The sequence below is a fragment of the Cynara cardunculus genome (genome assembly GCF_001531365.2).
Source record: "Cynara cardunculus var. scolymus isolate 2C chromosome LG 12, CcrdV1, whole genome shotgun sequence".
Lineage (NCBI taxonomy): Eukaryota > Viridiplantae > Streptophyta > Magnoliopsida > Asterales > Asteraceae > Cynara > Cynara cardunculus.
In genome coordinates, this window is record NC_037539.1 from 27,007,447 (window position 1) to 27,015,369 (window position 7,923).

A 7,923-nucleotide genomic window follows, 5' to 3' on the forward strand; every position below is an offset into this window, starting at 1 on the left:
TCTCCACAGTAAACTCGACATATCGGATGGCTCGGTTAGCAAATGTCTTTATTTTCAAATCAATGACCCTCCTTATCCCATCATTCGAAAAGACAGCCTGGGGTGCTTGAGTGGTATGTCTAATGAATCTATGGTGTAGGAGGTCTATGGACTCAGGCGACAAGATTGGAGGGTTGATAGTCAAACTGTCATCGCAGACTTGGTAAAGATATTGATGAATATTTTCTAACAAAATTGGTTCCCTGGGCGACAAATCGGGACGTCTCCTCATTGACTCCATGCTCTGTATTATTTCATCAACCAAGCTCTGAGGAGGTTGCCTTGAGGAAGAGGGAGCATCCACATGCAATGCGGGTTAATGGGTTCAGGGTTGTGTATGGGTTGGTCTTGGTTCAGGTTGTGTTGGTTGGGGTTCATTTGGTTCGGTTTGAGTGGTTTCTGGTGCATRGGATTCGGTAGGAGATTGTGGTTGTTGGGGTGATGAAGGTTGTAGTGTCATTGGTTCCGGTTGCATAGATAAGTTGAATGGTTGAGTGGTGCGTGGTGTTGGTGAAGGGGTTAAGGGTAGGTTTGATGTGGGTGTTGAAGGAAGAGGTTGGTTTAGTTGTGTTGGTGGGGTAGTAGGTTCTTCATCGGTTGAAGAGCTCAACACGATGGGCACTTGGGTTTCAGCAAAGGGAACTTGTATATTTACATCTTCAGAGGGCAGAGCCTCTGGTTCCCTTTCTTGGGTTCCTTCTAGTGATGGTGGTGGTTGAGGTGATGGTGGTGGTTGAGGTGATGGTGATAGTGGTGCAGCGGATTCTGTTTGTTGTGCAGCCACGACCTGTGTCTCCCCCTCATGAGGTCCAAGACTTTGATCATCGGGGTCTTGGTCGTCATGCCTAAGCCTCTTGTGTGGGCGGCTGCTTGAGCAAGAGGCTCTTGGCCTCTTCTTCTTCTTTTCCTTCTTGAAGGTAGCGAAGTATTCATTCAGGGCGGTTGACTCGCCTCCATTGTTTGTAGGAGGGAAGTTGTGCGCCATTGTTCATCGGCTAGGTTCTAGGAGAGAACCATTGTTGGATGAGTGGCCCGATTAACAAATTTTGCACTGATCTCGTTAAAAGATGAGACCGGTGCCCTCGACAAAGCTTGCAAGTCCGCTCGTGTGGCAAACTCGGTCATGGCGGATGAAGTTGGTGGTGGCATGTCGGAGGTGGATGTGTATGGGAGAATGGGAAGGTTGGTTATTAGGTCTCTCACCTCTGTAGTGAAAGTGGAGAAGGCTTCATCGAAGGATGGGCCTGCAGAGGGAGGTGGTGGTTGAGAAGTTGGTTGTGGTATTTGGGCGAGTATAGCGGCGGGTAGTTGGGTGAGGGTGTCTTGGATGGAGGCCATTTGGTGGGTGAGATTGGCTATGGAACCATCGATAGATGTGGTGGATGGTTGTGGTGTTTGGTGATGGACTTGGGGAGGGGGATGGTTGTAGATAGGGAGTGAAGGTTGCGGAGGATGGTTTGAAGTTGGGTGATTATGTAGGTGAGGTTCTCATCGGCCTCAGTTGCCTGGGCCGTGAGGGTGGCGATGGATTGGATGATGACTTGATTTTGTTGGGTGGCTAGGGAGGAAGTGGTGTTATGGTGTTGGATGACGGTTTGTTGGAGCATTTGTAAGCAGGTGGTGTTGGTCTGTGTTTGGGTTTCAATTTGGGTGAGGTGGTGTTGTAAGATTGCAAGAGATTGTTGAATGTCAGAGGTAGAGGTGGAGGGTTGGTTGTCGACAATCCCTTGCATGATGAGTTTAAGGTCTTCCAAGGACCGCATCACTGTATCGACAAAGGCTTGGAACTCAGCCTTTGTGACCAGATCAGCAAGTGGGGTAACCCCTGCAGCAACGGATGTTGCAGGTTGTGCCTCTGCTCCTGAGGCCCCTTCTTGACCTTGTGAGAAGGTAGGTCTTGAAGGACTTCCATTGTGTCCTTGATAGCCCTCAAGAGAGGAGCTATCTCACGATGTTGTGACATCCGCTTCCTCTTCCTCGGCTTCAGAGGCCGAATAAGTGAAACGAGTGTGTGTCCCCTTCGATAGATCAAATATCGAAGGAGGTGGTGCAGGAAGGGGAGATCGCTCTGAACGATTATGGGATTCAACGTCAGAAGCAACACATGCTGCTGTGTGTGTGATGGGATGTGGCGAGCCCTGAGGCGATGGAGCTCTTATTTCTTCATCACCTCTCTGTTAGGAGAGGGGTGATGGTATATGAGGTTCCTTAGCTGATTCATCTCCAGAGACCCGATGAATGGCCTCTGGATGGCTGGTTTGGGTAGGGATTGGACTGGGTCGTCATTGTTCAATACCCCTTTGGCTTTGATCGCCTGGGGTAGAGGATATGGTTGCCCTTTGGGAAGTGGGTGGAGAGACTATTTGAGTAGGGCCGAGGGTGGCACATTGAGTAGCATCATCATCATCATCATTTTCATCATCCGATGATGATGACTCATGTGCGCCCTCGGTGGGCGTAGGGGACGGCTCTAGGTGCTCCGGGGTAGCTGCCCGCGGTTCATGAGGCAGCATGGAGCGTTCATAGTTCTGGCGTATCTCAGATGTCGATGGTATGACATTGAGCATAGCCCTTGGAAGAGGACGGTTGATGGTATAACCCTCCTTCGAGAGGGTTGGTCGATGACCATGCATCTTGTATACGGGCGTGAATGGCTCTGCGGCTGGTAGGCGATTCTTCCGCATTCCGTCCCCGACGAAGAGAGCGATGAAGCGGGGAAAGAAAACCACAGGGAGAGGCTTACCAGCGGCCTGGAGTTTCGACTTCTTGACTACCGCCGAAAGTATTTCGTTATAGATGAGGAAGGCGTAGTCGAGGTTCAAATTGAAGAACAGCCCGTACATTATGGTCATGATATTTATATTGCCTTGGTCCAAGGAGCCCAGTTTGCATGTAAGGGCTCTGTTCAGAAGGGAGAAGAGCATATTCCACATCGGTGGAAGGCATTGACGCTTGAAATTGGATATGGTGCGTAGGTCACGGTTGTAACCTAGCATCTTTACGAACCGGAGAATGTCTTCGGTGGTTGGTGGTTCGTCAAATTGCGCAATTCCAAGTTCCTTGCATGTGGGAATGCACAGTATCCAGGAAACCTTGGCCCATGATATTTTAATGGAGCAAATCATATCGTTAGGGGGGTCTATGTCCCCCATAATGCCGTGGCTTTCTTCATCAAACTCACAGGTTTGCCAATACTGTTGAACGTACTTTATTGGTACGGCTGTATCGGCAAGAGTGAGAGCAGGAAGAAGAATGTTGTGTCTGAAGAACTCAACAATAATGGCAAAAGGGTCGTCAAACAGATCAGGTTTGAGTTCAAGAGCGTGATTATTCGGCCGCATTGGTAGAAAGATGATAACACGGCTATCTGCTCCTGTAGACTTTATTCGGCTATCATTATTGTTTGATTCATGAGATGTGGAGGATGCCATTGTTGTAGGTTTGGGAAGGGTGCCGGTTTGTAGTTCGTCAGAGTTTAGTTGCAGGTTTATGGAAGCGTAAAAGGAAAATGGAGGAGGAAGAAAGGTATTTATAGGCGGAAAGATGGGGAAGAATTTGGGTAGTGGGGGGGTGGGGGGAAGGGAAACGTTTCTTGGTTATTTAAATATAATAATCATGAAAAGTTTTGGCGGTTTGGTTTGTGACGATTTGATTTGTAGAACGTGAGCCGTCTTGATAGTATGTGCATTTAATATAGTAGGACACGTGTCAAAACGGGGTAAGGGAGGAGGAAGGTTTAAAAGGGTATGTGGGGAATAGGTTGTTGGAGATGTCAGGCGCGTGGTTATGATGACGTTATAAATTATTTGAATAAAATAGTATTCAAAATAATAACTTGACGAATACGCAACCCCAAAAATAATTTAAATTTTAAAAATCCCATCTAATTGTAAGATTAATACTAATTACGAAGTTTTGATCTTCTAAAAACTTATGAGGTATAGTTTTTCGTCACAAAAGCTGCAATTTTGTATAATCTATGATAAATGAGTTTCAATTAAGATGAGTTTTTGTATAAAAATTATTGTCATGGAACCAGAGGAGCTCTGGTTGGTCATGACCTATTGGGGGGGGGGGGAACCAGAGGAGTGCTGGTTTGACATCTGTGAAAAAGTTCATGGATGTAGTGTTGGATTGTATGTTATAGAAGCCTTGGATTTCAAATCAGAGGTTCTAGATAAACATTGGAAATCCATTATGTAGAACCAGAGGAGATCTGGTTAAATACATATATGTAGCATTTGTAGTGGCAAGAGGTTCCGGATAGTAGAACCAGAGGCTCTGGTTGGAAAATGCATCTATAAAAAATGAAGGTGAAAAAGTTTGCTCCCCCTCAAGTGATGTATGAGGATGGATGTTGAAAGTATAAAAAACTCCCCCTTAAATAAATAATAGTTAAAAATGGAGAACTTAGGGACCAGAGGCTCTGGTGTATACAATCAGAGGCTCTGATTGTGAAATGCGTAATGGAGGAGAAAAGACGCATGTGAAATGATAGAGGTGGCCAGAGGCTCTGGTCTATACAACCAGAGGCGCTGGTTCTGAAGAGAAAATGATGTATAGCTAAGCAATGAATATGGATCTTTGAGACCAGGGGAACACTGGTTCCAAAGATTTTGAATCCAGAGGCTCTGGTTTTTGGAACCAGAGGCTCTGGTTGTGAAGGCAAGAGAATATTGTGAAAGTAGTAAGTAGTTTACATGGAAGAGGGAAAGTCTTTGGGACCAGAGGAGCTCTGGTTACAAAGAGTATGAATCCAGATGCTCTATTGAACCAGAGGCTCTGGTTGGTAAGAAAATACTTGGTAAAAATTACTAAGTATTTGCTTTGGACCAGGGTAGCTCTGGTTCCAAAAGTCGATGGATATTGTTTGCCAAAATCAAAGTTAATCTAAATAGTCAGAAGCTCTGGTCTTTATGACCAGAGATGCTCATTTAGAATAAGTGGATTTTATGGCTAATAATTTATATATCACTTATAGGCATAACCATGAGATATGAAAGACCTCTGGTTTCATGTTAATGATTGCCTTTAAGTGGTGAGATTCAGCATACCCAGCTTGCTGACAAGGAATAAAAACCTTTTCTCATCAATAGCTTTTGTAAAAATGTCAGCAAGTTGAATCTCAGTTGGAACAAAGTACATTTCTATATTACCTTTTTCAACATTGTCTTTTAGAAAATGGTACCTTACATCGATGTGCTTGGTCTTGGAATGTTGTACTGGATTGGCAGAGATGGCTATATCACTCTTAGAGTCACATAGGATAGGAATTTTGTCATAAGAGAAACCATAGTCCTTAAGTTGAGTCTTCATCCAGAGAACTTGTGAACAACGACTAGCAGCAGCTACATACTCTGCTTCTGCTGTGGATGTTGAGACACAATTTTGTTTTCTGGATGTCCAACTTACTAGCTTGTCCCYCAAKAGTTGACAGCTTCCARACGTACTCTTTCTATCAAGCTTGCAACCTGCATGATCTGCATTTGTATAAGCTATTAGATCNNNGCTGCAATTTTGTATAATCTATGAAAAATGAGTTTCAATTAAGATGAGTTTTTGTATAAAAATTATTGTCATGGAACCTGAGGAGCTCTGGTTGGTCATGACCTATTGGGGAGGGGGGAACCAGAGGAGTGTTGGTTTGACATCTGTGAAGAAGTTCATGGATGTAGTGTTGGATTTTATGTTATAGAAGCCTTGGATTTCAAATCAGAGGTTCTAGATAAACATTGGAAATCCATTATATAGAACCAGAGGAGATCTGGTTAAATACATATATGTAGCATTTGTAGTGGCTAGAGGTTCTGGATAGTAGCACCAGAGGCTCTGGTTGAAAAATGCATATATAAAAAATGAAGGTGAAAAAGTTTGCTCCCCCTTAAGTGATGCATGAGGATGGATGTTGAAAGTATCAAAAACTCCCCCTTAAATAAATAATAGTTAAAAATGGAGAACTTGGGGACCAGAGGCTCTGGTGTATACAACCAGAGGCTCTGATTGTGAAATGTGTAATGGAGGAGAAAAGATGCATATGGATCTTTGAGACCAGGGGAGCACTGGTGCCAAAGATTTCGAATCCAGAGGCTCTGGTTGTGAAGGCAAGAGAATATCATGAAAGTAGTGAGTAGTTTACATGGAAGACGGAAAGTCTTTGGGACCAGAGGAGCTCTGGTTACAAATAGTATGAATCCAGAGGCTCTGGTTGGTAAAAAAATACTTGGTAAAAATTACTAAGTATTTGCTTTGGACCAGAGTAGCTCTGGTTCCAAAAGGCRATGGAGATTGTTTGCCAAAATCGAAGTTAATCTAAATAGCCAGAAGCTCTGGTCTTTATGACCAGAGGCGCTGGTTTAGAATAAGTGGATTTTATGGCTAATAATTTATATATCACTTATAGACATAACCATTAGATATGGAAGACCTCTGGTTTCAAGTTAATGATTGCCTTTAAGTGGTGAGATTCAGCATACCCAGSTTGCTGACAAGGAATAAAAACCTTTTCTCATCAAGAGCTTTTTTAAAAATGTAAGCAAGTTGAATCTCAGTTGGAAAAAAGTACATTTCTATATTACCTTTTTCAATATTGTTTTTCAGAAAATGGTACCTTACATCGATGTGCTTGGTCTTGGAATGTTGTACTGGATTGGCAGAGATGGCTATAGCACTCTTAGAGTCACATAGGATAGGAATTTTGTCATAAGAGAAACCATAGTCCTTAAGTTGAGTCTTCATCCAGAGAACTTGTGAACAACAACTAGCAGCAGCTACAGACTCTGCTTCTTCTGTGGATGTTGAGACACAATTTTGTTTTATGGATGTCCAACTTACTAGCTTGTCCCCCAAGAGTTGACAACTTCCAGACGTACTCTTTTGATCAAGCTTGCAACCTGCATGATCTGCATTTGTATAAGCTATTAGATCAAAGCCAGAGTCCTTTGGATACCAGAGACCCAATGAAGGAGTTCCCTTGAGGTATCTAAAGATCCTCTTGACTGCAGAGAGATGCGATTCCTTGGGATTTGATTGATATCTTGCACAAAGACATGTGGCAAACATAATATCAGGTCTACTAGCAGTTAGGTACAAGAGTGATCCAATCATGCCTCTGTAGGTTGTGACATCCACAAATTTGCCTGATGGATCAGCAAATAACTTAATTCATGTACCCATAGGAGTTCTCATCGATGATGAATTTGAGAGAGAGTATTTCTTCAGAAGGTCAGTCACATATTTGGASYRATTAATGAAAATTCCTTCTGAAGTTTGTTTTATTTGAAGACCAAAGAAGAAACTAAGTTCTCCCATCATACTCATCTCAAATTTGCATTTCATCAACTATGAGAATTTTTTACAATGTTTTTCATTTGTAGAACCAAATATAATGTCGTCCACATATATTTGAACAAGTAAAATGTTACCTTTATGCTTCTTGAGAAAGAGAGTTGTWTCGATTGTACCTTTYTCGAATCCATTGTCGATGAGGAAGGTAGATAGAGTTTCATACCAGGCTCTAGGTGCTTGCTTCAGCCCATAGAGAACTTTATCCAGAAAGTAGACGTAGTCTGGATGTTGTGGATCTTCAAAGTTAATAATAACCAAATTATAATGATTTAGCGAAGAAAGTTATGAATACTCAAGAGGAAATTAATAACAATTAAGAACAGTCTTGAGCTTGAAAGGTTTCACACTTTATTATAAGAAGAACGTAAAGCTATTCAAGCAACTCCTAAAAACGACTCTTTTTACAATAGGTCTAATCACGTATTTATACTAATCAGCTAATAATAAGATAACTATCTAATGAGACATTTTAGCTAATCTTCTATTAACAGATAACGTTTATCTATTCTATGGATAAACTTTAGTATTAAAGATAAACTA